This window comes from Passer domesticus, chromosome 4 (assembly GCF_036417665.1).
Source record: "Passer domesticus isolate bPasDom1 chromosome 4, bPasDom1.hap1, whole genome shotgun sequence".
Lineage (NCBI taxonomy): Eukaryota > Metazoa > Chordata > Aves > Passeriformes > Passeridae > Passer > Passer domesticus.
Window position 1 is genome coordinate 57,528,097 of NC_087477.1, and position 15,971 is coordinate 57,544,067.

At 39.7% G+C, this 15,971-nt stretch overlaps 1 protein-coding gene across 1 annotated transcript in view; it reads left to right on the plus strand.

Moving 5' to 3' along the window:
* The first annotated feature begins 10,298 nt into the window (after nucleotides 1-10,298).
* LNX1 (ligand of numb-protein X 1) overlaps nucleotides 10,299-15,971 on the plus strand; it is a 120,773-nt gene continuing 115,100 nt past the window's right edge. The window contains exon 1 of the mRNA XM_064418153.1: nucleotides 10,299-10,321. The gene's annotated coding sequence lies outside the window, so the exon portion shown is untranslated. The remainder of the gene's footprint in view (nucleotides 10,322-15,971) is intronic.

Below are 15,971 nucleotides of genomic sequence, written 5' to 3' on the forward strand. Positions count from 1 at the left end.
AGCTACTCTCTTCTCCTTAGCATCTGTAGAAAGGATATAAATGAATTAGTTCAATTTCAGTCAATAAAATCCAGGTTAAATGGGGAGGAGGAAAATAGCTCCTGAGTATAATTCTGTGACAAAGCTGCAAAGTCATGGTCTGAGTTCCACCCTCGGTGTCCATCTTAAGGGGACAGGGAAGCGGCAGGGAGCCTGGTCACTCTTCCCTGCCCTCCCCCTTCCCAGGGCACAGGATGCTTGCCAGGCACCTTCCTGCCCACCTAAGACAGCACCAAACCCCTGAAAGAATGCAACCACTCGACTTCTATCTGTACTGACCTCAACTTTTCAGCACAGATTTGGTTCTCTCTGAAGGAGTTATGTGTTGCATTTTATCTAAAAGGGAAATTTCTTATAATTTCTTTTCAGATATATTCTTGGGCAATGCTGAACATTACAAAGGTTCAAAACAAATTAATGTCAGTGTTGCAATTCCAGATTGTTTCTTTTTCCCCTTTGAGGTGTATTATGCCTGGCATTTTAATGACTCCAGTTAATAACCCAATTTTTGCTCAGTGTGTTTAGGTTTTTGTTCAGAAACACAAAAATGTTAAAATGTGTCCTTTAAAGGAATTTTGCAGAAGCATAAACTATGTTCATCTACTTTAGAGCTTGGGAAGTTAAGAGCTTCCATATGTCAAGATGCAGCTCTGGGTCAGAATATAATGTATGCATTCACAGCACGTAGAAATGGTAAAGCATTGGAGTCAATGTTTGGGAGAATTCAGCATTTTTTTCAGATGAAATAGTCAAACCCTGAAAATATTCCTGGCAAGGCTTTAATAAGCATGATGGTTTCAGGTTAGACCTGCTGCAAGTGCCAGAAGACTATGAATTTCATTCATTCTTTTTGAGGATCCTGGAAAGAGCATCAGCACAAAACATTTTCCTTTTATCTTTTTTTTCAACTGCATTTGATAGTTACAGTTTCCGTTTAGACTGACTCTGGCATTGGATAGCTCATAATGGGAATTCCATGGTTTTGGAGACAAAATGTTTAACATGGAAATTTTAGATACCCCTGTGAAGTTGAAGAGCAGCTGCAGTGGATTTTCATATCTAGATGAATGGGATTTAATTAAATAGCAATCCCCAGAAGTTCAATACTGGGAAATGAGTCTCTAAGGTGTTTATCAGAATAAAGCACAGGCTCCTGTCTGCACCTCCCAGCAGCCTGGGGACACAGGAGGATGGCAGAAATCTTGCATCAGTTTGCTGGAGCTCCCTCTGAGGAACTTCTCTTCCCAACAGTGGAAGCCCCTTTGGTTTGTGAAGTCCTAAATCAGAGCAGCACTTGCAAGCACAGATTCCTGCAGTCTGGGCCACATTTTAGAAGTCTGCTGCTCAGAGGTGTGCTTTTCTAGAAAATGTATTTTCACACACATTCTTCTTTGATACATATATTTTCTGGGTTGCTAGTTTAAGGGTTTGCTTACTTTGTAAAAGTATGATATATGTGTGAATTTTTTTCTTTTAGAAAAAAGTGAATGTTCATTTCATATTCAGAAGTGCTGTTTATTTATTTATTTATCTATCCAAAGGCTAAAGCATTTGCCTGAAGCATAAATATTTTGGCTATAAAGATACCACCAACATTAGTGGAAATTTCTCTTTGGGTACCTGAGATCTGTGTTTCCCTGGAAAAGATGATCTCCAGCAGATCTTTGGTTTATGTGGTGCACTGCAAGCACATAACTGCCATGAGGAATTACCATCTCTTCTTCACAAAGAAAACACTCTCTTGTGTGATGAGTGTGACTTTCCTCTGAAACTTAAATGATGTGCAAGAATGACAGCATCCCTTCTTCTTATTCAGTTCAGATTAAAAATATTTCTTATTTCTTCATCTGCAAAAAACTTTGGCCATTTTAGGTGAAAAATTTTCAAGGGTAGAAGGGATGAATAACCTTTTCCGGTTGAGATCTGAAATAATTTTTTTAACCACATTTAATAAATATTTTATTTAGCTGCTGCTGCTTCTTTGGTGTCAGTCCAGAGCAGATGCTCACAAGTTTGCTTCTTACTTTTAAAACATCATTCTGGAGGTTTTTTTGGTATCACTTTTTGTCCCTTGGAATGAACAGTCATATCACAGTGAAGTAGAAGATTGTCAGATAATTTTTACCCAAATATGCCTCTGTTTGATTTATAAAATTTGAGTTTCTATTAAATTCTGATAGAATGATGAATTTCAGAAGCAAAATAGCTATTTCTTGTTAGACAGCCAGGACTTTGTTTTGGGCTGCAGAATAAAAATGCAATGAGACTAATTGGTCTAAATTATGAAGTGATTTTTCTTTTTTTTTGAAGCTTTACTTTGGATTTTTTGATGTCTCTGACTTGTTCTGCATTCTTGGTCTTCCTTTTTTTTCCTGAGTTACTCTTTGGAAGAAAAGGTTATTTTCATTTGGTTCACATCTTTAAGTGTTATCTTTTAGATATCAGGACTTCTGGGAAAATCAGGCTCCCATTTAGTCCATTAACATCGTGTTACCATCCCTGGAGCCCCCCAGACCCTTTTGTGTGTTGCTGCCTCCAGCCTGGCAGCCAGTGATGTGCTCCACCAGGGTACACCAAGCCCTTCTTCAGGAAACCAGGCACCTCTCAGTGTATCTTGTGCCAACAACCACAAAATAGCAATAAGCAATGAGCAAATGTGATGGGGGGACACAGGCATCACTTCCAAGGAACTCTGTCAGAGGGCAATGTTGGTCCCAAATCATATCACCAAGGAGTTTCTGCAGTGTTGTACAAAAGTTTAGGCTTCACTCAAATGCTTTCTTATCTGGAGTTTTTCTGCATTTAACAAAGAAATTGTGATGTTTTCTTTTTTAAACCTCTTTGTAAAAATGTTGCATTCCTGAAAAATGCCCTGAGAGCTCCACTAAAAGGCTATGGCTGCAAGTCTGAAAATTTGAATTTCTTCTGGGCTTGCTGGCGGCCTCAGCTTGCTTAGGAACCAGTCACCAGAACACAGGAGGCTCTTTTCTGAGTTGCAGACCCATTCCTTTCTTCTCACTGTTGTTTATCTCCAGTGCTGAATGAATAACAGGGGAGATAAATCACTGCAATTGCTGGTATTTCATACTTACATAAATGCATCATTGATGCTGTGTTGTACTTCCATTTTGTGAAAAGATGATTGCTGCTCAAACTGAGAGCAGGTCAAAAGTGCACAAAAGCCATCTCAGGGATAAATCCAAAATGAATAAATAAATAGCAGAATCTGTTGACTCTGGTGTGGAGAAATGCACATCTGAACTCCCTGTTGTATGCATGAGGTGTTTCCTCACTTACCAGACAGAAAATTTTGGAAGAACTTCCTGTGGTGACGCACCTCACATCAGCGCTCAGCAGATAATAACAGGGAACAAGGCTGTGACTTGGGATTAGCACTGTGCATGCAGGGTCCTGTTTGGGACTTCCTGCACCAGTGATGCTGCAAAAATTTATAGACCCCAGAGCAGTCACCACCAAAATGTATAAACATCAGTGAAAAGAAAAAGAAAAAAATAGAGGAAAGCAATCCTTTTATATTTCCTATTCTTTTCCTTCAGGATATCTGTCGCACAGCAAGCAAAGCAGAAAGAAATCAGCAAACAAGTGAAAGGTGCCTTAGATGTGTAGATGTGAGTGGCACAGGCAGTGGATGGAGGGAAGGAATTTGAACGTCTGTGGTGCAGGGTTAAGCCCCCTGTCCTGGGCCATGTCTTTCTGGATGAGCACCCCAAAACTGTTGTGGGGAGCAGGAGCCTCCTGTGGCTGTGGGGAGGTCAGGGTTCACCATAGCTGCCTCCACTCCCTGTTTTGAACAATGGGTACAAGTCAGTGTGCTCAGAAAACACTAAGCAGGTGGGAGGTGGGGTGTGTAAGGAGCCCTTAGCTGCTGGAAATGGGCTGACTCAGGAAATAATGAAAGAAAATAACAAGAGACAGCAAGAAATAGGAGCATGGTAAATAATGTGGACTATTCCTGCAAAAGAAAGCAGTGAAAGGCTCACTGCCTCCAACAGGAAGGGAGACATTCTTCACCATGCTAGTGGTTAGGTTATGTAGCAGGTCTTTCCCATCTCTCTTTCTGAGATCATACACAACACGCCAGGCGTGTTACCTATAATTAAGCATACCATCAGGCACCATTTACCCAGGGGTGTGCCTTGGCTCCTCTGCTCTTTCCAGAGTTATGCAATTACCACCATTAAGCATAGCTCCCTGAGCACAAGCATCCATGACTCATGGAGGGCTGTCTACCTGTCCAGCTGCTCACAGACTCAATTAGACACCGTCATGGAGCAAAACACAGGGTCCCTCTGCACTGCAGCATGCCACGGCAGCCTGGTGCATGAAGTTACCTTGTAAAGGTGCCCAGTCAGGACCATGAGGGGAAGGGGGTGGCTCTCCCCATCTCTTCCCCACATGGGAAGCTAGATATTGGTCCAGCACTGTACTGACAACATCAGGCTTAATACAAATATTGCTCTCCCTAAAAAACCAAAACCAAAACCAAAACCAAAACAAACAAAAACAAAAAAAACCCCACCAAAAACAGAACAAAAACAAACCCAAAAAAAAACACAAAAAAAACCAAAACAAAACAAATTCTTAAAACCCCCCAAAAATAATAAAAAAAAAAAAAGAAATAAAAGGTAGAAAGGTAGAGTGGAAGTGATAATGTATGCTAAATACCATCATTTTTAAAGGATGGATCTCTACTTGCTTTGATTTCAGTGCTGGTCTTTGTCAGTGTCATTTCCAATGTTGCACACTTGGGTCGCAGCGATCCCCGGCACGATGTAGAGGATGGTGTTAAGACTCCAGCCTAATACTTGAGACGCCTTGGTTTTATTCCCTTCTTTGATGGTCTAATCCCAGATTCATCCCAGCTAAATTTAGGAACTGCCTGAAGTAGGAGCTTTGCTTCCTTTCCAGAGGAGCCGGGGATGGTGCTGGGCTGTGGTCTCTCTTGTATTTCTCAGAAGCTGGGGAGGGGGCTGAGGACATTGGGGAAGGGCTGGGAAAATATAAAGAGACTGGAAAAGAAGAGGGACTACTACCAAGCACTGAAGTGAAGGACTAACTCTCAGGTAAAAGCCATCAATCCTTGAAGTAGGAGAAAAGGTTTTTATGTCAAGAGAAGGGTGAGGAGGAGGAATACATGGAGCGTAGTGAGGCATGTTGATGAGACAGTAATGGGGAGAAGGACAGGGAATTTTAATTTAGAGACCAATCTCAGCCTGTTTCTTTATGCATCAGTGCTGCATACCAAGTAACTCATAAGGATTTGAAAAAGCTAGCCTTTCCTTATGGACTTGTCAGGCCAAAGCTTGGATTCTGTTACAATTAGAAAACAAAGTGACAGGCAAGCTGCTGTCTTTCCATAGACCTCTGGAAGAGGCTCAGAGGATGGGGTGAACCACACTCAGGGGAAAGAAGTGTTCACAGGGTTGCCAGTAGCAGTACTGCTTGGTACCTCAGCTTACACAGAAAGCACCCTCATGAAAGGTTGGCAGATGTTGTGATGATGGGCATACGAAGATTGGAGCAGATGTGGTATTTAAGACTCTGTAGTATGTGGCTACATATCATCACCAGAACTGAAGAGAAAAAAATCACTGGATTTCTGAAAGCAGATGTTATTGTACTGAAGCTGGCTTCTTTTTTTTTTTTGTTTTTTTTTGTTTTTTTGCTTGTTTGTTTTGGTGAGTACAGCGAGTATGTTATTACATGACTGTGGTAAAGAGCAGTGGACTCTAATGATCACAGCAGATTAATCCTTACAAAAGCTCCATGAGTAGTAGCGTTATTATGAATGCTGCCAAAAGTCTTTAAAGGCAAAGAATGAATAAATGCAAGGTGTTCACATTAGCATTCCAGATGTTTGATAATGAACAGCCCCATGGACATGCATTTGCTCTCACCATCTCCTCTGGAGCCTGTCACAGATGAGGAATGGACAGAGTGCTGCACTGATCCTGAGGATGACTGTTGACTTTTAGGAAATGTTTTCCTACATCCTTTTGTAGCTTTGTTGTGGTTGTTGATACCACTGGTTTCCTTTATTTCTGTAGTAGGAAGTTTGGGGGATTTGAAGTGTTTCTAAAGTGCTTCTATTAATTTGTATCTTGGTGGGCTTTAGCTGTAATATGCAAAATAGCTTTATATAAAACCAATTACAAAAATACATAGGATTATAGAATATGTAGATATGTACAATTACAAATTTCCAAAAAGCTGTCACTCTACATGGGAAAGATAAAAGGGAAGATGCATAAAAAAAGAGGAAAAATTAAACATGCCTGGCAGCTTCCCTGTGGTAGATCCATCATCCAGAAACCATGTAAAAATATTGCCTTCCTCTCTCTCTATCACTATTCTGTTTCTCTAGATTTCTGATTTTTTTTAAACTGTTTGATAATTTCTTTCCCATTCCTAACATGAGTTTCCTGAAAGTTTTGTTGCTGGGTTGAGGGCAAAATCAGATTCAAAAGAAAGTTTCAATTTAGTGACACAGCATGTGAAATTTCCCAGTAGCCTGTGAAACCTGGTGAAGCTTCCTTCTCGGGCAGAGCTGTGCTTGGAGCAGCCACAGGAGGTGGTGCCCCACTCCTGAATTGCTAGATTTTTCCCCTGAGGGAGAACCAGAAGCATCTCCTTGAAGCCTTACAGGTGGGGCAGCATCCTGCTGGTCAGTAGCAGCTGTCAGGCAGTCACCCCTCCAGGCAGTGCCATCCTGGACACTTCACACTGCCTTGACTTGGTCACTTAATTGGACAGAGGGATGGGTTGAAATTTGCCCTCAGTTTCCTGAACTTGTCTGCACAAGTCAATCCACGGTCCTTGTCCTGCTGTGGACCCCCAAGTTTTATATTTAAAGTGAGATAAAATGAGTTGCCAAGACTTAGGATGACCTTTTCAGGGTATCTTGATGGGTCATTTGGTGAAGCAAGTTGGGAGCAGATGTTGTTTTGTCAGCACACATGCTGCCCTGGACAGGCTGGTGTGCTCCTCAGCTCCTTGTCTCTTGGGAAAAGTGGTCTGTGGATGTGCAGAACAACAACTGGAAAAAGTACAAGGGATACTTCTGTTTTATTTATTTACTCATGCACTCCCAAAGTGGCAGTGTGGCCAGAAGCACTAATGTGGCTTTTTGAATGTGGATTCAGGGAGTACTCTGGGGGTTTCATCCCAGGGCAAGGATGTCATCGGTGTGAGAGAATTTTAGTCTGGGAGTGAAGGGCTGTGTGCGTCCAGAAAGATTCTGACCAAGCTGCTCAGATTTTGAAATGGGGGATGAAAGAAACCTGAAGATTATAAGCACTTCCCTGGAAAACAAAACCCTCAAGCCTTGACACACACTCTGTTGCATATGGCAGGCTGTTAACTAGGTGACCTAACGAGTTTTATAGCACATTTCTCATCACTGAGAGTTTTTGAAACCACTAGTTGACTTTTAACTGAAATGGATGTGTTTAGTTTAAAGTGGCATTAATTCAGGGAAGCCTTCTCACCTGTGTAGGAAGGCCTATCAAACTGGATACTTGTGCTAGTGCTTTTGATTTATGAATTTATTAACATTTTCTCCAAATAGTAAGTTCACTGATTATATCTCACAGATTGCAAAAGATGTTCTGCGTGATTGTAAAAATTTGTTGTGGTCAGCAGTTTGTAGTGATTTTTGAACAGGAATGCATGTTCTAGTAAAGTACAACTAAGTTCCACCCCCTCCTCTTCGCCTCCACCCTGGCTGGTGAATTGGTTTCAATTTCAAATACTTAATCATGGGAATTTCTGGTGTTTTATATTCTGGGTAGAATTCAGAGATTGCAAACTTTCTGTGATCCACTTTATTGCAGCAAGATTCTTTCCAGAAACATTATACTATGTGTTGCTGTTTTGTGACTGGGACATGTGGTAAATCCACTTCAAGAATGAGTCAGTGCCAGATTTCTATGTTGTCATGCATATAGAACAAAATAAGAAACATCTGGCCTTTTTTTCAAAATTCATTGAAAAGAAATGCTGTAAGTACAAACTATTATAGGTAGTAAAAGGTGATGCACAAGTGAAATAAAAAGAGCCACTTGTAGGCATATTTTAGAGTTTATTAAAAAAATAGCAAATCACTAAACATTATTTATTACTAGTAAATCTTGATGTTTAATATTCTGCATCTCTTTAGGAGTCACCACTGTTTGTCTTGTGACCATGACCTGTGACTATGTAAAATGATATTATCAGATTCAGGGTATGAAATCAGTTGCAATTTTTCACCTTTGTTGAAGCTTGCTGTCGTATTTTTAAATATTGACTCCAATTCCATATTTTAGAAATTATTTTTTTCTTTCAAAATATTTTATTATTTATTCTCTGTTGTTTTTTGGACCCTTTTTTGGGACTGTATCTGTTCAGAGAGACAAATCCTTCCCTTCTGTTCACATTTTTCATGCAGAGCAGCTTCAGTGTAACTGTATGGAAAACTGTTCCTGGCCTTGAAAGCTAAAATTGGAAATACAATACTCATAGGTTAGTGTAAAGAAAACCCAATTCATTTTGCTTTAAGGACTGCAGGCAGGGTGAACAGCTTCATAGACATTGCTCGATACAAATTTTTCTATAAGCTCACAGGCAGTCCTCTCAATAAAGACAACAAAATTACTGTCATATTTATCATGCTGGGGTGTTTCAGCTCCATGGGATAAACTTGGCAGTGCTCTTGCTCTGAGTACTTGGAAAGCAGCCCTATACATCTCAGTTTGCAGCATTCCAGTAGATTAGGAAAAAACTATCTCTCTTTTTTCACCCTACATATTTCATATAGCGATAGTGCTTTCCCTGAGTGCTTGTTACAGTTATTTTTTTGGAAAACAACATGCATTTTTCTGTACAATGTTGGCTGATAACACAACAGGACTATACCAGTGCTCTTCCCTTAGATTAACAAATCAGTCTAAACAAGATTGAGAGAATAAGGGTTGAGTGAAATGTTTTAGTTCAGAACCCCTTAATGAACATAGGCAGAAATTGAATATGCTTTGGAAAAAAGGGTTTATCACAGCAAATTATTTCTATTGGGGGAAGACAGGTCATAGTTTTAGAAGCCTCTGTATCACCTCAAAAATATCATAAAATATAACTAAAGATTTATATAATCTTTAAAACTAAATATTACTTTGGTTCAAAATGCTTTGCAAATTTGATCACAAATATTTCATCTTCCTAAATGAAATAATTTCTTTTGGTTTAATAAAAACTTTGAAAAATAACTATAGTGTTTTTTAGCAGAGCTGTAACCACCCCGATATTCATTCACACGTGTTGCCTCTCGGCCTCATATTTAGAACCCTGTCAAAATTACAGGAAGGTATATTATAACAAATATTGCTAAAATATTTTCTCACTTGTGTTTCTAATTTTGCCTGGGCAGAGTTTGTCCTGTCTGGTACTTGCTCCCATGTGACTTCTTGTGACACTGCTGCCTTTGTGTGTGGATCAGTAACTTAAATGTTGGACACAGTCCTATGGACTTTTGTTAAGACCAAAAAAGTAATATTATTGAAAAAGCATTAGTCAGATACAATAGATAACTTTCTTGGAATCTCTACTTTATATTTATTCTAATATAATTATTCTAATAGCTCATCAGGTACTTTTGGTTGTGCATGGAGACATGCATTTCCCAAGCATCTTCTTTGCTCCTATGGCAATTTCAGTTGTTGGTGATCATGACAAATTGGAATCGAGCAGTTGTAGCAGTTCAGTGAAGATTCAACAAGACAGGAATGTCAAGAGTGCACTAGCTTGTTTTTAGGAGCACTATCAATGCTCCCTTTATCCTGTGGGAACAGTTGTGCCTTTGTTTTGGTGGTGCTGTTTTTTGGAAGATGAGTGAATAAGAGACCATTGATACTTTTCCCCCACAAAATCTCATGTGTGTTCTTTGCCTGGCATGCTGCTCTCTGAAGTATAAAACCAGTGTGTCACTTTGATTTTTACATATTTGAAGACCTAAAAATGGGGGAGGAGCAGTGAGTACCACCTCTGCAGGTACCACTGGATTATTTTATCCCGAGACTCATAAAATGAGGCTATTCCCTGGCAAAGCCATGGGGCATCACTGCTGGGTTCCCAAGCCCCTAACAACTAGACACGTGTTGAAGGAGGATGAGGTAATTTCCAGATGAAGGGTGGACAGTGCTGCAGGAGTAACGGTGGCAGGGCAGCTGGTGGTGGGAATGGTCTCCTCACAGGTGGCTCCCCCAGTTGTGCTCCTTGGATGGCTGAGGTAGGTCCCCCAGAGGGCAGGAGAAGGGAAGGTGGAGGAAAACAGTGCGTTACTGACAGTTCGCGCTGTGTGTAAAATTTTTTTCATTCAGCTCTCCCTTTGGCTGTAACAGCACGGACTTTGCATGACAGATGGCTTATTGTTTCTCTCCTGCAAGCTGCTAAAAGGTTTCTGAGTAGGAACTCACAGTGTTCCTTTGGGAAAGGCACTTTGCAAGATCTGGGCGCTGTCTTGAGGGACCTGAGATCCAAGTCACATAGACCACAGGCAGGAAACAAAGTGATGGGGCTTAATATTTAGCATTCAAAAATATTTTTGCTGTTTGCACTAGATCCTCTTTAGTTTGGGATTCAGAAAACATAATGACTTCCAGATATTGCCTATATAAGTATATAAAAAATATTTTTGTTGTGTTAAAATGTTAGTAGAAAGGAATGGAAAAAATATAATCTTCCTGTAGAAAAAAATCAATTTAAATTAACAGGCCACATGACTATATATTCAGAACAATCACAGCATCTTTAGAAACATCCATAATGAACCTTATGCTTTTGTAGACAGTAAAGACTGTAAACAAATTTAATAAATTCTTTTCTAGTAGTTATTACAAAAATTGTTTCTAAATATCAGTATATAATAGTTGTGGAAATAAAAAAAAAAACAACAAAATATTTCATCTTAGATACTGGTCAAGGTCTGGTCTGTAGCCACAAGTCTGGTCTCTAGCAGCAAGTGAGTGGCTCGATCTCTGGCCCTCACACTAAAATAGTGCTAAAGGCCCTAAAATACAGGGCCAGCGAAAGCACACTACACAAGGAATGTTTTTTTAAAATCAGGGAATATGTCCTGTGGAAATTTCTTTCAGAATTCCATGTACCATAAAGTAAGACAAAAGCCTGGCTCTGGCTGTTTCAGTTTCAGCATAATATTTTTATGGATTGGTGTCACTTTAAAGCTCATCCTGTGGCTTTAATTCGTCACATGAAAGCTGACTAATCTTTATGTATATTTGTGGATATTTTAACAAGCACAAAATAACATTATGCTTAATAACAACTTATTCCTTTATTTGTTTTGTTTAAAGATATCATTAATCTTGAAGGCCAGGTTTGATTAACATTAAATTTATTTGTGGTTCTCATGAATATCCAGTATCTTACAGAATCATGGAAGAAAGTACTGGAAGAATAACCAAGTGCAGACTTGCAGAAGTAAACAAACCTAAAATTTTTATCTTAAGACTAAAAGAAAATGTGTTATACCAAAGCACTCCAAAGTTTTGGTGACATTCTAAAAATTCAGAAAAAGATTTCAAACCTGACCCTGTAAGAAAAAAAAAAAAAACAGTACAATTAAAAAAGCCCCCAAAAGCACCACCAGAAAATACAACTTTTGAGCAGGCTGGTGTGAGGTGCTGAACAAATGCAGAACTGGAGCCCTAAGTGTTTAGAGCTGGATCATGTAAAGGGCTGCAGACAACAGGTACTTGTTTCCTCTCAGGCACCTTGTGACAGTTTTCAAACCTTCCAGAGTAGGTGAGATCCTGCCACCATCAAAGTTAATGGGGCTTTATACTGCCTCACCTAGGACCAGGCTTACATTTTCATGATCTGATAAAAGGAATGTTGAAATTAATTAAAAATCATGTTCTCAGTGATGTTCTGGCTCAGTGTTAGACCTTTAAGTGATGCAATACCTTTTATGTTTTCCTGTGAAGAGCCATTACCTGATAAACCATGTGATTCGTTTTGGGGTATTTATGTTATTGTTTGGTTTTGTTTTTGTTTTTTTTTTTTAATGATTCCTGTGTCAGCTTCCCCAGATTTGAATGAAATAAGGAGCTCCCTTGGTGACCAAATTTTTGTTAACAGTTTAAATGTGTTCAGGGAAGGGAGGAGGATTTGCACTCAGCAAACCATCTCAAGCTCACAAGCTCTTATTTTATTCCTTTTACTTGGAGCTTCATAACAAGGATGATTTATTTGCAAATTAATTACTTTAATAATAGGTTTTGAGTTACGCAGAATATAGACAATCTTGACCCCCATCCCTGCAGCTGTAAAAGTAACAGCATGGGTGTGGTTGCCTGGTGGCTGGCCAGGATGATCCAGTTCAAGGGGGTGGATAAAATAACATTTACACTTACAGTAACTGTTTAAAAATGTAATTTGAGTTCTGCCAAATCCTTCCAGTTCATTTTGGGAATCCAGCTTGTTAAGTTTGCCAACACTCAATTCTTCTCACCTTAGTTTTTTGCAAGTTGTCTCCTTCTGCCAGATGCATTTTGCTGCAATGCTGTCACTACAGAGCATGAGGTTCCTCCACCAGCCTTGCTCTTTAAATGGTTGTGGTGGGACACTCCTCCCTGTCAGCCTGCCCAAGCAAGCAGGGACAGAGCCTGGCTTGTGAGACTCAGCATGGAGGGAGGACACAATCCCAGAGGAAGTGTTCCACTTACAGACTGCTCTGTTTGTGTCTGCTGCAGTAAATGCTCCCAAGCCAAGTAAGGTCAGGCATTTGTTGGATCCTTGAGAAAGCATGTGGTGGAGAAGATGGAGCCTTGGAGTTGGAACTTGTCTGTCTGAGCTGGAATTTCAGAAGTGTTCCCAGGCAGTGTGGGCAATGGTAATCAGGCACCAAGTCTAACAACACAGAATGAGGTCTTGAACACTTTGCAGACTCACAGCTGCTTAAAAAGGGGCAAGAATTTTCTGGCATAGCCAGATCAATCCAAATGGACTAAGCGCTCACTCTCCCAGTGTTCCTGCTAAGGCAGCACTTGTTTGAGGACACAGGGTGATCCTCACTGTGGCTGGCACAGGCTGCCACGCAGAGCTTTGCTGTGTCTGGTCCTTGCAGCTCTAACCTGCCTCACTGCTGAGCAGTTGTGAAGTGCTGCAGCACTCCGGAACAAAAAGTGGAAGGCAGCAGTTATGGATAGGAATAGCAATCACTTCCAGTGACATACTGTGAGCTGTGATTACTTGAGTAAATTGATAGATTTTTATATAAAGAACCCAAGCAGGATAGTGCTTGGGCTGCTGCTGCACCAAAGAAAATTGTTTTGGAGAGTTTGTAGTCTCTGCTGTTTGAAGGCCCATGCTCACAGCAGGCCCATCCAGCCCAGCTTTAGGGACTACTCACAGAGGTCTTGCTAACACCAACCTATTGCATGACAGCATCCATAACTAATGCAGAATGTTCACAAATCTTAGGACCTTAGAGTCCACTCTCTGCCCCGTCTTTATTGTACCATCATATTTCATCCACTTTAGGTAAAATACTTTTTTTCAAATCAGTATCTAGTGTTGAATATGAGAGGGATGTAGAATCACCTCTTCAGTGACTTGTTCACATGGCAAATTATTGCATTCATTTGTTAAGTCAGCCTTTCTGCCTTGAATTTGGCCAAGTTTTTCAGGTTAAAAAGATGTTCTTTTTTCAGATTCAAGAGCATTCTTAGTGAATGTATACACATGTCCACATGGTCCTCAGGTCAGGCTTGCTTTGTGTTTGGATCCTGCAGTGATAAGATTTGTGGTCTTTTGTCCACTACCTTCCCTTATCCAGCACATTTGGAATTGTTTGCTGATTTGAAACAAGTTTGAAAGAGTGTAGAAGTGTCAAAGAAGAGACTTGGAGGCTTGATGAAAAATTGGCCTGGGCAGAGGAGAGAGACTCAGAGAAGGGAGACCTCAGCTGCCACAGGCTATTTGGCAGCACAGGGCCAGCCAGTCAGTGGGAAGGTACTCACAGGCCACCTGCAGCATACATTAGTGGAGTCAGAAGAAGCACCAAAGTGGGGAGAGTTTTCTTCAAGTTTTGTTTACATAAAACCACTTTACACCAAAATTGATATGAATTTATGCATCAGAAATTTTGCTATTCATAGAACACTTTCTCCTTTTAAAATAAAATTAATTGTTTTTCACTTATTAAGCTTTTCAGTAAATTACATTTTCTTCTGCTCTTAAGTCCTCTATATCTTCTTTTCTTTCTCTTTTACCCTCTCCAGATTTTTCAAAACCTAAATTATGCATACCAGAATGTATGTAGAAAACTGCTACTGATTTTAACCATCTTATTCACAGCCTTACTTTCTACTTTCTTCCAAACTTTCCAGCTTTTCTTGCTGTAGCTCTGAAATGTTGCTTATCTGTCATGAACCCCACCTAGACCTTGTAGTGATGATTCCTAATGTGGTGCCCACCCAGTTCTGCGGACAGAGCTGTTTCTGCAAGCATGGCCATTCTTGGCTCTGGACAGAGTCTCTAGAATAGTGTGAGGAGTTTTCCAGATCACTCTCTTCAGCCGCTGAGGTATTGTCAGCATAGAAAGAAGCCCGTAATCAAATTAGTTTTAGCTGATAATTATTTTTTCTTTACTTCTACTGAAGTAAAATGCCATAGTATTTCTTTTCAACAGTGCCTAAAAACACCCTGAAATAGAAAAGAAATGAACAAATGACCTTGTCTAGTACATGAGAGATAAAAATTACATCATAATGAACCACTTCTGAGACAGCACTGAGGACAATGTAAGAATCTTTTAGAAAAAATCTGTTCACTTTCCATAAGACACTTCAGTTCAGTTAGTCTGCAACAGTGAAAAAATTGGTGGCTTGTCTGAGGTGCTACATACATGGTGTCAGACGGTCATCAGTGTCTTTAGAACCATTGCATATAGACTTTATGAACATATAATTTCACATTTAATTTTATTTTCAATTATATTTTCCTTACCAGCAGAATATTCTTAACAAGTTTAGGTTCAATGAAAGCCGTTGGATACTCCTCTCTGAATTTCCTTTAAAATTTTTGAAACTCTGTGTTTTCTATAGGAAACTGGGATGTTGGCTTTTAAAGGAAAGTCATTATAAAAATCTTCAACACCTTTAAATAAGGTGTGGATATTTCTTTTTCTCTCCATAAGCTTCTATTAAAAAATTCATCAAATTAAATGATTCAAACACTGAAATTTCCATTCAGTATCAGGACAGAATTTATAGAATCATGCAGCCAAAAATCTGGAAGACATTAACATAAACTGTACCCCGATCTTCAGCCTTTGTAAGTCAGATTAATCAGGAAGAAACAAGAGACTGTAAAGTTGTTTAGACATTCAAATAAGTGAAAATTAATTGTGAGGAAAGTTTTCTATCTCCATTCACTAAACAAATTCAATCAACAAGATGTGCTTAAGGTATCAATTGAAGCAAGCATCTTGGAGTATATTGTTTTAATTAGGAGATGGCAGTTTCAAATGCTACTTTTGAATCCAGTCCAATGTTTTCAGTGTACACAGACTGTTTCCAAAACACACTTTTAAATATTAGAGCTTCAGCTCTGATTTTAAGTACTGCAGTTTGATGAGCTGTTCTGGTCTGGGGCTAGTAAACAAGTCTAGAACTTGCTGGATTTCTCCCAGCAGAAAAATCATCATCCGCTTACTTTTAATGTTGTCTGGATTTGTCAAGTCTGTCCTGCAATCTTTTTCTCTGGGATAACATGCAATGCAGTCATCTCCTGGGAGTATGGGAAGACTTTCAGTTGTAATAATAACATTCAAGTGAGCTTTTAGTGAAAAATCCTCCTTGTGTCTATAAAAGAGGTCAACTTCCCTGAAGCTAAATTTTCACAACAAACTGCAA